Source organism: Theobroma cacao, chromosome 5 (assembly GCF_053813885.1).
Source record: "Theobroma cacao isolate CCN51 chromosome 5, ASM5381388v1, whole genome shotgun sequence".
NCBI lineage: Eukaryota > Viridiplantae > Streptophyta > Magnoliopsida > Malvales > Malvaceae > Theobroma > Theobroma cacao.
Genome location: NC_142643.1, coordinates 29144935 through 29158409, shown reverse-complemented (window position 1 = coordinate 29158409; position 13475 = coordinate 29144935).

The window sequence follows — 13475 nt, the reverse complement described above, 5'->3', positions numbered from 1 at the left end:
TCTCATTTTTCGTATTAAAACTTTTAGGCACTTCAAAAGCAAATGTATAAGAGTTCAATAACTTTAAGAATCATTCAAGCAAGTTCAAGGATCACTCAAATAAGTTCAAAGATTTTTGAAGTAATTTTGATGATTTTTGTCATTTTAAAACTATATCATTTCAAGGCCAATAAAACTAATAATCTCCCCCATTTTATTATGACAAAAACTTTAAGCAAAATTTGCTTGTAAAAATACTCCCTTTAAGTTAAATCATGAAATGCTTTGATTTGAGATGTTAAGCTTTTATAAAGACTATGAGAGAGGATAAAGTTTTGAAGGATTTGAAAACTCCCACTCAATAGTTGTAAAGTTCAAAACTTGATTAAAGCTACAAGGTCAAATATTTGAAAACTCCCACTCAATAGTTGAAAGGTTCAAAACTTGATTAAAGCTACAAGGTCAAATATTCCTTTTTTAATGTGCGAAATTTCTCAATATCTCTCCCTTTTTTGTTATATCAAAAAAGAAGATAAAAACATAATAAGCACAATTTGCAAAACATAGTAAGCACAATAAGGAATATACCAATTGTTAGAAAAGATATTCAATAAGCACATTAATCACAATACCACCAATATTCAACACCAATAGCAATTGCTAAAGATCAATATAGAGCTTAATATATCAATTGGCAAAACACTAGTAAAGTCTCCCTCTTCTTCAATTCACATTAAGCATATCGAGTATATCAATTTGTTAATCGCAAGGCTCAAACACATTTAAGAAGGATTTAATCAATGTTAAAGCTCAAGTGAGAAAAGACAATTTTAAAGCTCGATGCCAATTTAATGCTAGATACCAACTGAGAAAGCTTAAAGCTTGATACCAATATTTGAATGAAATTAAAATTTGATATCAAGCGTTGATTTCAACATTCAAGTATAAGTGAGAAGCATAATATCTACATGAAGCACAATATCAATTTGGTGTTAAAGGATATTACTAATAATGAAGGACACCAAATGTTGGATTCTCACCATAATTTGTTGTTAAAGATACCAAGTGCTAATAACACCAATTTTGATTGAAAGAATTCATACAAACATAAATGTCAATGATTAACTCCCCCTTAAGAAATCATTAAATCAACACCAATAATGAAGCACAATATCAATTTGGTGTTAAAGGATATTATCAATAATGAAGGACACCAAATGTTGGAATCTCACCACAATTTGTTGTTGAAGATACCAAGTGCTAATGACACCAATTTTGACTGTAAGAATTCATGCAAACATATATGTCAATGATTAACTCCCCCTTTAGAAATCATTAAATCAACACGAATTGTTAGTGAAGGAAACATGATAAAAAAAAGAGAAGGGATAAAGGAGACAATCACTTTAAAGCATAACTTTACTTCCCTTTAGAGAGTCATGAAACCATTAAGTTACCATTTTTTTTAAAAAAAAATGTTAGAAGAGAAATCATGAGCCTAGAATAAATGAGTATTTAAGTAGATATTCAACATGTTCATCTAATACACAATAATTCATGGAGCTAGATGAGTATGAGAATTTAAATAGATGTTCAACATATGCATCAAATACTCATATTTTCATAAAATTTATGCAAGGTAGTTTAAGGCCTATGTAAAATATCATTAGTATTCAAGTATTATTCCTAATCATTATCAAGAATCATTAAAGCATTCTTCATTTTTCATTAAGCATTATTAAGCATTACCAACCAATATCAACCAAGCATTTTCAAGGAATTCTCCGATTAAAAAAAATGGCAACTCAAGTAGAATTTGCACAATAAGAATATGTCATCATCAAATATCATTTAGCAAGCATTCTTCCAAATCATTGACAAGCAAGCATTTCAAGAAATATTCTCCAAATTATACATGAAGCTAGCAATTCAAAAAAGAATTTTCTCATCAAGAAGATATCATTATTGATGAAGCATTGCCAAAACATTTTACACTTGTTACAATCATCAAGAAATAATATGACTATCTTCATTGATCATGATTCTAATTTGTTTCACAAAATGCAAGCATGATTTCAAATTTTCCACAATTATATAGACATATACCAATCCAAAAAGATGCAAGCATTGAAGTTCAATGTGGTACATGATATTTTTCAATAAATGACATGACTCATGAGTGATACCAATTGTTATAAAATATTGAAAGACAAGGCACTCGACTCATGAATACATTCGAAGTGAACATCCAAACATCAATGAATACCAACCGTCAAGATTCAAGAAATGAGTATCCAATCTAGGCACATTAGGCATTCATTGCTAACTCAAGCTATAGGCTATATTTCATTTCATTCTATTTTTTTTAAATTTCAAGTCATTCATGGTAACCTATAAGATAGAGTAAATGGACACCAAATATTTAGATCTAAGTAAACATTTAAGCTCATGGAAGACATAATCAACATTGAAATGCATATTCAAAATAACTTTCAACTATGACAACACAAAATATATGTCATGATCAAACTTGACTTGAGTTATGAAATTAATCACTAGATGTAGTTTTATCACTTAAGTCTAGTCTTTAGACTTCAATCATTAAGATCAAGTAAAATTAAGAATCATGTCAGCATGTAACTTAATCAAAACAATAGATGAAGCAAACATTTTTCATGAAGTTCAAAGAGTTCATCATAATCAATTTCATATGCATAATCAATGAGCCAATTTTGAAACAATCATTTAAGCACAAACATAAAGCATATTCAAGAGTTGTTCCTAAACCAAGCATTTGTTTCAATTTTCATGGAAAGAATTTTCAATGTGAGCACTTGAACATTCCATTTTTAAGAAATAATATTATTTATGTAAGCACATGAAGATCCAATAAGATCAATAAATTCAAACATTTATGAACAATTTTTCATTTTTCAATTTTAACATTGTAAGCACAAGGAAGATATGTATTTGCATCAAATGATCATTAGAGTGTTCATAATGCATGTTTTTAAGAACGAAGAATTAGAAATCAATCCATGGAAGAGTTGAGTACAATGGACAAAGAGTCAAGTATTAAGGCATTTCAAGGCATAAAAATTGACCATTTTGGCTCCATAGCATCTAAGGAGGAGGGGGGGGGGGGGGGGGGGGGGGGGGGGGGTGTGTTAATCCATGCACCATAAAAACTAGAAACAAGTGTAGAAAATTGCATTTTGCCAAAGTGCAAGGGTTTCAAAACATGGATTTATCTAAAAACAAGTTGGATTTTCATGTTTCAAATATTATTTTGGACATGTGATTTCAAAATTTGGTTCTCATTTTTTGATCTTTGTTCATTGTGCTCAAACACTAAGTAGTTGAATAGCTCATTTAAAAGTTTAAGCCTCTAATATGCTCAAGCATGCTCAATTTTCATCATGATGTATGAATATGATTTATAAAATGTACAACAAGCATATTAGGCAACGCTTAAGCACAATAAGCATCAAATTTAACATTTTCAACATTTTTCAGCATATGAACAAAAATATCCTTGAGGTCATTCAACCATTTAATCATGCATTCATTTGCAACAAGAACAATTTATAATATCATTTTCAAAACACGGCACACTGTTCAAGTTTTAAATCATTGTAACCACAAGGATGACAAGCATTGCAAAACGATTTGTTCATTTTCTTGAAAAATGCCATCAATGTCAAATTATCACCTCCAAGATCATGCTTAAGAAAACACTTTCAATCAATTCCATAAATCATGAGAGAAATACTAAGTAAAAAGAAATTTTTACAATTTATATACATGTATCAAATCAATTTTGCTCACCCAAGCTATATCATCAAAATTGAAGAATCAATTTCAATCAAAAAGAACAAAAAGGTTTTTCAAGAAATCATTTGATAAAGATTTAATCTTTTTTTTTTTTAAATTTTACACTTGAAACAAACAAGATTTGGGTTAGACATACTTTGTATGAAATCATGAGCTTAGTGTCACTCAATTTTGTTCAATTTTGCTCTAAATGATTTATGAGATGTGTAATTAGCATAATGAATCATATTTATGAATGCCAAATGTCATTGTCAAATATCTCACAATCGTGTACCAAATATGCCTTTATGACCATTCATGCTTGCACGTCCAAGAAAAACAAGTTAATAAGTAATTTCATTATGAAACAAACTTGTTCAATTTATAAATCACTATAAACTCAAGGATGACAAACATTACTCATATAAGTTTATTTTTGCTCTAACAGTACCAATTCAAGTAGTCAAAACTTTCAATCTCATTTTTAAGCAACTTGAACTATTCGAGCAAGTTCTAAATTACAAATCAAGATTGTTCAAATGGTCGAATTACAAGAAAAAGAAAATGTCAACTCTTTTAACTCAATTTTTCTTTGTTTAGACTACTAGAATAAGTAAGAATGCAAATCATCAAGTATGCTCATGTGCCATCATATCATCAACATCAAACCATTTATGGTCAAAATTATGCTTAAAAATAATTTTTCCTTAAAAATAATAATATGAAATCATTTTCACAAAACATGAGGAAATTATATCAAACCAATTTTCCACAATCAAGCTAAATCAATAATACTCAAAGGAGAATAAATAAAGAATTATGCACTTAATATTCAAGCAAGAATAGGCTACCAAATCTCATTTAAGAAAACCAAATAACTTAAGAACCAATCTAAAATAACTCAATTAGAACAAGATAAGAGCAAACAACTAACGTTCACAATTTGAAAAGTAAATAACTTTTGGTATAGAAATCACCCATTTTCCATTGTGTGTTTAGAGATCATTCAATCTTGAAGAATTTGTTCCTCTTTGCTCTAGCACACCTACAGAGACATTTTCATTTGATTTTTGGTATATAAATTCCTTTGGATCCTTGAGAGTTAGTCTCGTCACACTAAGTTCCTTTTGAAACCTACACTTATCTAACCCTATAAGATAAATGTTTTCTAATTGCATGAATTATGACCATAAAATGAGCAATGAATGGATTTGGTTAATGAAAGCCTTTTGTTTTTCTAAGTTTTCTTTTTCAATCAATCAATTTTCTTTTTGTAAGTGTCAACAACATTTTTCAATTTGCATTTTCTTTTCCTAATATCAAAATTCTTTTGAAAGGCTTCAAAATCCATTTTTAACTTTTTATTTTCCTTTCCTAAATCAAGTTTTGCTTTCATTAAAAATTCATTTGTGACATTAAGTTTTGAAATCTTTTTCTTGCGTTTTAGATTTATATTTTCAAATACACAAGCCAATTCCTCAAAGGCATCTTCCATTTCATCAATTGAAAATGAAAAGGGTTCACAAGATGAGGAGTCTATCTTACTTTCTTGAATAGAGAATTGAGTTTCTCTTGATTCCTCATCTATAGTTGCCTTGTCATTTGTTGAACATTGACTTTCACAAGGTTCTTCTTCCAATTCTTCTTCCATCTTTGTTTCCCCATAAAGCTCTTCCAACTTTCCCATATCTCTTTGGTGCTTTCACACTTAGAAACTCTATTATATGCATTTTCTCCAAGTTCACAAAAGAAAGTGTGCATGGCTTGGGCATTGAGTTGTATCATAGCTATGTCATTTATGTCCCATTCATTTTCTTCCTTGATTAGCTTGAGTGGACCATTAACAATCGTCCTCCAAACTTCATAATCATTTTCTTGACTAAATAACTTCATTCTTTTCTTCCAATAAGCATAGTTCTCACCATTGAAGAGAGAAATATCCATAATTGATTGCCCTTCACTAAGGATTGTTGTATGGAAGTTTGTGGCCATGTCTTAAAGCCAACAAGGATCACTCAAAGGCTATTAGACCTCCAAAATTGAGTCCAAGCTCTAATACCAATTGTTAAATAATGTTAGCTTAATAATGGTGAGAAAATGTCTAATAGAGGGGGTGAATTGGATTTACAAAAATTCTTTCCAACAAATTAAACTTTTAATGAAGGCAATCTTGAAGACAAGTTTCTTAAATTTGTTTTTCACTAAAAACATGAAAATTGAGATTTAATAATGAACACATATATATGTTGAAAATAAATTTATAAACTTTTCAAGGAAAAATGCACAAGTGAAAATGGTAAATAGTAGACTTTTTACATATGCCAAAAATGACTTGATGAATAAGTTAAAAAGTCAGTAATTTGTAAATAATTTTCTAAAACTTTTTCAAGATGAAATGCACAATTTTAAAGAGTAAAGAATAGTAAAGAAAAGGTACAAAGGATTCATAAAGGTTTGACCTTCTCTATAGGTGCTTACGTCATCTCTTGTAGCAAGTTAAGGAGTTTAATTCACTATTAAATAAATTAAATGCAATGCCTTTCAAGGATCAAACACAACCTCTTTAACTTTTTAAGGCTAAGTTAGAACCTTTATGCTTTTTCAAGGATATGGCACAACCTCTCAACACTACCTTTTGGAGGTTAAGGTATAACTTTTTCTCTTTCACAAGATTGGATAGCAAAGATACCTCTAGAAGGTGGGTTTTTGCTAAGTACATACAATGTAGGAAGGGTATGATGAGTACTAAGATGTATGCAAAGAATATGAATGAAAGCACAAAGAATTTGAAGCTCAAAGATAACTTAAAAGTTAAGTGGAAGAGTGTGATTTTCTTACTCTAGCTTGGTTTCTCTTTTTTTTTTCTTCATATGATTTGATTCTTAATCAAATGATGCTTTCCTCTTCTCTTTTAACCTCAAAAATGTTCCTAAAAGGTCATTTTTATCATTGGAGAAGCTTTGGTGTCGTTAGAGATGATTTGTTGAAGAAACTAGCCATTTTCCTTTGAATTCTATGTCTAATGGCTGTCTAGGATTGACTTTTAATGATGGAGTGTCAATCCTTTAGTGTTCCAGTGCCTATGTTGTTTTCTTTATCTTGTTGGGATCAACCTCTTTTTGTTGAGGTATCGATCCTTCAAAGCTCCAGTAGTTTCTTTACATTATGTTTCATCTTAAAATAGGCCTTAAAGCCTTGAGGGTCGATTTCAAGTCTTTCCAGTAGCTACTTCATTCATTGTCTCATCTTAGGATTGATCTTTTTGTCGAGGAGGTCGATTTTGTGAAGTTCCAGTAGCTTCATTCTTCATTCTGACTACTTAAGATCGACCTACTCCTTTAAAGGGTGTTGATCCTGTAATGTTCCAAAAGCTACATATTGCTCACTGTTTCTCTCTAAGATCGACCTTTTACTAAGAAGTGGTCTATCCTTGTAGCTTAGTAATTCTTTTTTTTGAATCCGTTTTGATACCAAACACTTGGACATTTCGAAGGCAAATGCGAGGGAGGTTTAAAGACTTATTCAAGCAAGTTTAAAACAAATACAACCAATTTGATCAATTTTTGTATTAAAACTTTGGGCACTTCAAAAGCAAATGTATGAAAGGTCAATAATTTCAAGAATCATTTAAAAAAGTTCAAGGATCACTCAAATGAGTTTAAAGATTATTGAAGCAATTTTGATTATTTTTGTCATTTCAAAACTATATCATTTAAGGCTAATAAAGCTAGCATATACTTCAGCCCTAATATGTAAAAATCCACTTTAAAACACATAGATTTTGACTCATTTCTCTATTACTTATCAAATCAACTTAGTAGCTCAAAACACTAGATTTTTCAAAGGTAAAAGTTCAAAATGTTGTTTCAAAATAAGGAAATTTACAAGCTCCAATATCCTTTAATGCAAAGTTGGGGTTTCATAATGAGTTTATGATTTGGTAGAGGATTATAGGCTAAAATTGGGTTAAGGTGAGATTAGGTTAGGGTTTTTGCTAGGTTAGTTTCAAATTTCAAAATTCTTAGCTTTAATTGAAGTTAATGGGGAATGCTGATTGTTATAGGGTTTATTAAAGCTCTAGGAATCAATTTGGAGTGAGGTCTTGGTGAATTCAATTGTTGGTGTTGAAAGGTTACACTTGTGTGCTGAGTGGATATGGTGTTTTCAAAAGTTATTTTAATATCTATTAAGCATGTTTCTTTGGTTTAACCTCATATGATGATTTTGTTCTTCAATGTGTTTGTGAATAAATTATGAATTCAAATTCTACGTTTGAAATATTGATTTCAAATGTACTCATAATATGTAAGTATGTATATATCTATGTTAATAGTTTTATGCATTGGGACAACGCGACAAGTTTTTTTAAATGTGTTTTGATTTCAAATGGGATTGAAATAATTGATATGTTGATTATAATAAATGTGACCTTGAGAATAGGTTTATACATGCTTGAATATGGTTACGTACACATCCTTGAGAATGTTGTTGAAACCTTATGAGATTGGTTATTTATAATTGACATGGTAGGAAAATGATTCTTGATGCCTTGAATGTGTAATTAGTTCACTATGAGAAAGTGAAAGTTTTGTATGAAAATCAATTGGTTAAGTCCTGATATAGGATATATTGAGTATGTGATGGGAATGGCCATGTGTGTGAAAGAAGGGCATATGAGCATTCAATTGGTGTTGTAGCCATGTGTGGGGATTGAAAGACATATGTCTACTTGCAAGTGTTGTTATATGTCGGTGGCTATATGCAACGAATGACCTTAACGACGATATGAGATGGCCATGGGTTAAATTGGAGGACACATGCCTACTATAATGCTATTGGTTTGTGTTGGAATACACATATAAGGAAAGGTTGATTTCTAAGTTGAAAAATTGTATTTGGAAAGTTCAATTGTTTGATGCATGCTTTGGTTAGATAAAGTTGTGTTTAAAGAATGCTTGTTATGCATAAAATGTGTTAAGGAGTGGATGGTGTGAAAAAGTGGTGTTGGCTTGCTTTATTATTATTATTTTTGGAAACATAGAGGTTATAAGGCAAAATTGGAAAATATTGAATGAAGGATCAACCCTTGAGCAAAAAGGTTGATCCGTATCAAGCAGAATGGGTCTAGAGCATTCTAGATGAGAAAGATTGACCCTCTCTAGACCAGAGTTCGATCAGTGGCAACTTGAGAAGAACAAAGGTGTTTTGCCTCAAGGGGATTGACCTAAACCCTAAGGGGGGAAGGGGTGGTGTCGATCCCTATAGTGAAACTTGCAAATGTACTTTGTTCTCTAAATCTTTTCACACGGTTTGGCTTAATACTCACTTCTAAACTTTTAAAGGGTTTCAAAATTGATTGAATCTCACTTAGACGACATGGTTATGAATCCATTTTACATGTTTAAAATTGTAAAGTGTTTCATATCAAAAACTCGTGCCTTAGATTGTCTCCCTTTTTGTATCTACTCATTGAGTTTTATACTCACCTTTTTAAATTGTTGTGTTTTTAGATTAGTGATTAGCTTGGATCACCATCTGTAGAGAGGTCTCCAAACTTTACTTTGGTAGGTATACGTAGAGGCCCATGCTTGAAGCCCTTATGTTGTCGAGTCATGCTCTACTGTCATGTCTGCTTTTGATATGTCTATGTGGTGTTGAGATAAACTAATTGTAGCCAAGGCTTGGCACTTTATTTACATATGTTTATGAATGATTATTTTTTCATGAACGTGAAAGTGCACTTGGAATGTGCAATTGAATGATTAGTGCAAAATTGATGAGGAATGGTTAAATGAATATAATGATATATATGTATGTATGTATGTATGTATGTATGTACATTTATGTATAGAGACATGACCATGAGTTGTTGATATGCATAAGGCTTGCTTGAATCTAATGGGTTTTGCCTACTTGTTCATGGTGTCAGTCATGGCTCATAATTGGGTCATGACATAATATTTGTGATATAAGAGAATAGTAACAAGTACATCTACATATATATAATGTCAACTATAATCACATATACCTTTCAATCCTATCGACATAAAGTCAATGTGGTAATGTAACAATAAACAACAACAGTTTGTCACACCCAGTACCCTTGTATAGAAGTCAATATGACCTTATCAACGAGACAAAGTGTGAGACCCTGTCAAGCTCGATTAAAAGACGGTATTGTATCGAGTGGTACAACTAAGTTAAATCGAGCCTTGAACTAATTCAAATAGAAATTCTAAGAGGAATTTGAAAATTTTAAAACCAACAGAATAGCTTAGAATAGTGATTTGGAGTTCAAGGTCCAGTTTGGAGTCCATCAGAAAATTGACCAATTAGGGACAAAACGGTCATTTTACCATTTAATGATAAAATTGAGATTTTTAGCCAAGATTTGATCACATTTGACCAAGAATAATTATATGAAATATAATTATGATTATTGGAGTATAAAATGATGTTTAGTAGTGAAAAATTGTGATTCCCGGTATTTATGGAGCAGAAGGGTAAAATGGTAATTTTGCCACTAGAGGACTAAACGAAAAATTTTTTTAAACAATTTTTACCCCATTTGGTTAATATTGATCAATATTAGTGTTATTTTAGGTTGAAAAGTAGAAATAATGAGATTCCAGTACATTTCGGAGTATAAGGGCAAAATCATAATTTTTTTGTCTCGGGGGCAAATCAGTAAAATTTTCGGCCCAGCACTTGTCAAGACCAAGGGATTTTAATTGTGGTAGGATTGGATAAATACCAGAATATTTGTGGTGGAAAATTAAGAAGAAAAAGTCAAAAAGTTAAAAATTGGGCCAATAAGCATGTGACACATGGCATGCTTGATTATTTTATTATTTTCTATAGAAATCAGCCCATTAAATCCCCAATTCCCTCACCATATTCGGCCTAGACATCCAGCAACAAGAGAAAAGGAAGAACAAAAGGAAAAACAAGAAAACCTAGGTGGAAATTCAAAGAAAAAGTGAAGAAATCAAGGAAACAAGCTAGGTAAGTTAAAATTTCTTTAATTCTCCTTGATACCTAGCTTACCCATGCTTTTGTTCTTGATTTCCATGGTTGAATATTGAGTTATCATGATGAATTCAATTCTGAAAAATGGGTATGGAAGAGGAATTGTTGTTGGAATAATTTGATTTTAGACTATGTTAGTGTTTAGGGATAGTTAAGCATGGTTATGAACAAAAACACAAAAGAAATATTCAATTTCTCTAGGGTTCCTTGTTGGCCGAACCATGAGGGCTGAGTATCAATGGGGGATTGTTTTTATTTCTAGGAAAATGGCATGGAAAATGATGAATTAAAGTGAAACGGTTATGTAGAAAAAAATTCGATGCTAGTGCACCAAATGACCAAAATTTTCTATAAGGAACTGTGAGGGTTCTAATGCTGAATTTGGCTTTATTTAAATGAATGTGGTAAATTAAGGTATTAGAGGAGAAATGAATTAATTTGGAGGTGATTTGAACGCAATCGCTAATTAATCGGGTGATCGGTCGAACTTAATCGATACCGTGATTAAACGGTAATCGGACATATTTTTGCATTTACATATCAAGCATTAGTAATTAAAATTAATTTATATCAATTTAGGGACAATATAGTAAATTCCTCGACTTTGTTATTTGTCAAGGTGGTGAGACGTTCGGAAAAGGCAAAGGAATTACGCCTGAGGACTATTAGTCAGAGTTCACCCAGAATCCGAATTTTCGACACCTGTGAGTGGACTGCCTATTAAAATTGTTTTGGGAATATGACTGTTTTGAACAAAGTGTTTGAATGATTTTATAAATTTTTTTTTATGAAAATGAATGCCTTGGGAACAAGCTTTTGAGAAAAAGTTTATGTTATGAAATGTGGTTATTATGGATTTCTATGTGGTTGTATTATGTTGATATACATATACACTTGAATATAATGTTGTGTAATTATGTTGACTCGACTATGTGCGAGTAGGGAGTGCGCATAAGCCGAGGATGACCAGATTATGTGCGAGTAGGGAGTGCGCATAACACGGTGATGACCCAGCCATGTGCGAGTAGGGAGTGCGCATGAGCTGGTGATGATGATGATGAGCTGGTGATGATGATGGGTTGGTGAGATGATGATGATGGGTATATACACATATATATATATATATATATATATATATATATATATATATATATATATATATATATACATATGTAAATATGTGTGATATAGCAAATGGATGGACAATGATTTATGGATGTGATGTACATGAAAGTTGAGACATTGTACTTTGAGAATTTTCATGAATGCTAGGTTGATTTTATTAGTTTAGCAGGATGGCTTTTTGTTGAGTGAGGAAAAATGTTTCTCTTGTTGCTTTGTTTTCACTGCATCGAAATTTATGCTCGATGTAGCGAAAAACTCTGGGGTTTGGAGGGGTCTTAAATAGGAATGAACTAAATTGCATTGTTTTGAAACAAGTGCATCATGATTTTAAATTTTTCCTAATTGTTGCTTGTTCCCTTCCTTGTTCACTCACTGGGTTTATACTCACCATTTTCAAATTCATGTTTTCAGATCACGAGGTAGCCGATAATTAGGACGAGGTGTCCTTGTAGATCTGTGTACATCTTTTGGTAGGTGTCTCGGCCTTCGGTAGCTGTATATCCATCCGAATCACTCCGCTGGAGGTCGAGTATTATTTTGTTATGTATAGATGAACTTAATGTAAATTTTAAAAGAGTAATGCCAGTACGAGTTGGCAATGTATATCACTATTTTGACTCAAAGTCATGAAATAGGACTTAGTGATAATAAATAGAATCATAAGTAAGATAAATAATAGGCTTGCCTGGGTTTAGTGGATTACGTCCATTGGACCCATGCGCCGGTCATGACCCGAAATTTGGGTCGTGACACAAAGGGTCAATAGATGCTAATTTAAGTGCCAAAGAATGGAAATGGGTGAAAAAAGTATTTTAAGATAAAATATTTTGCACAATAAGAAATAATAAAAAAATAATAATATTTTTATCAGAAAAAAATTTGCGAGATAAAAGGTGATTCGGATGTGAATCGGGGCAAAGTAAGATGTTTTGGAGCCTTAGAAGGCTACTGGAAAATTTTAGAATAAAATAATATTTTATTAATAAAATAATATTTTATTAATAAAATAATATTAAAATATTATAATTTTATTCGATGTCGAAATTATTCATGAAGGAGAAATACATGGTCCATCTAAGTGGGAGAAAAGAAGAACGAGGAAATTTCAAAGAAAAAATGATGTTAATGGGGCTCGCGTGTCTGTATTAAATAAAGATAGCGCAGGTAATAAATATTTTAAATATTATGGAGACATCGCGTTGAAGTACAAACTTTATATTTTGTTTGTACAGATGTAAAAGAAGATAATAAAAGAAAATTGGAATTTAGAAGAGGGTTGGGAGGACTAAATTGAAAGGATGGGAACTTAGAATGGCAAAACGATAATTTTTCTATCAAGATTGGTCAAAGCTTCCAAAGGAAGCTTTAACCCTTCATCCTTATCATATGGCCGGTCATCATCTCCAAAGCATCATCTTCCTTCTCCTTCTCCTCCCAACGCCATTTTTGTTCCTCCACCATAAAAATCAAGATTTTTCATTTTCCTTTCCTTGTTTTCCTTTCTTTTCTTTCTTTTTCTTGCTTTTTCC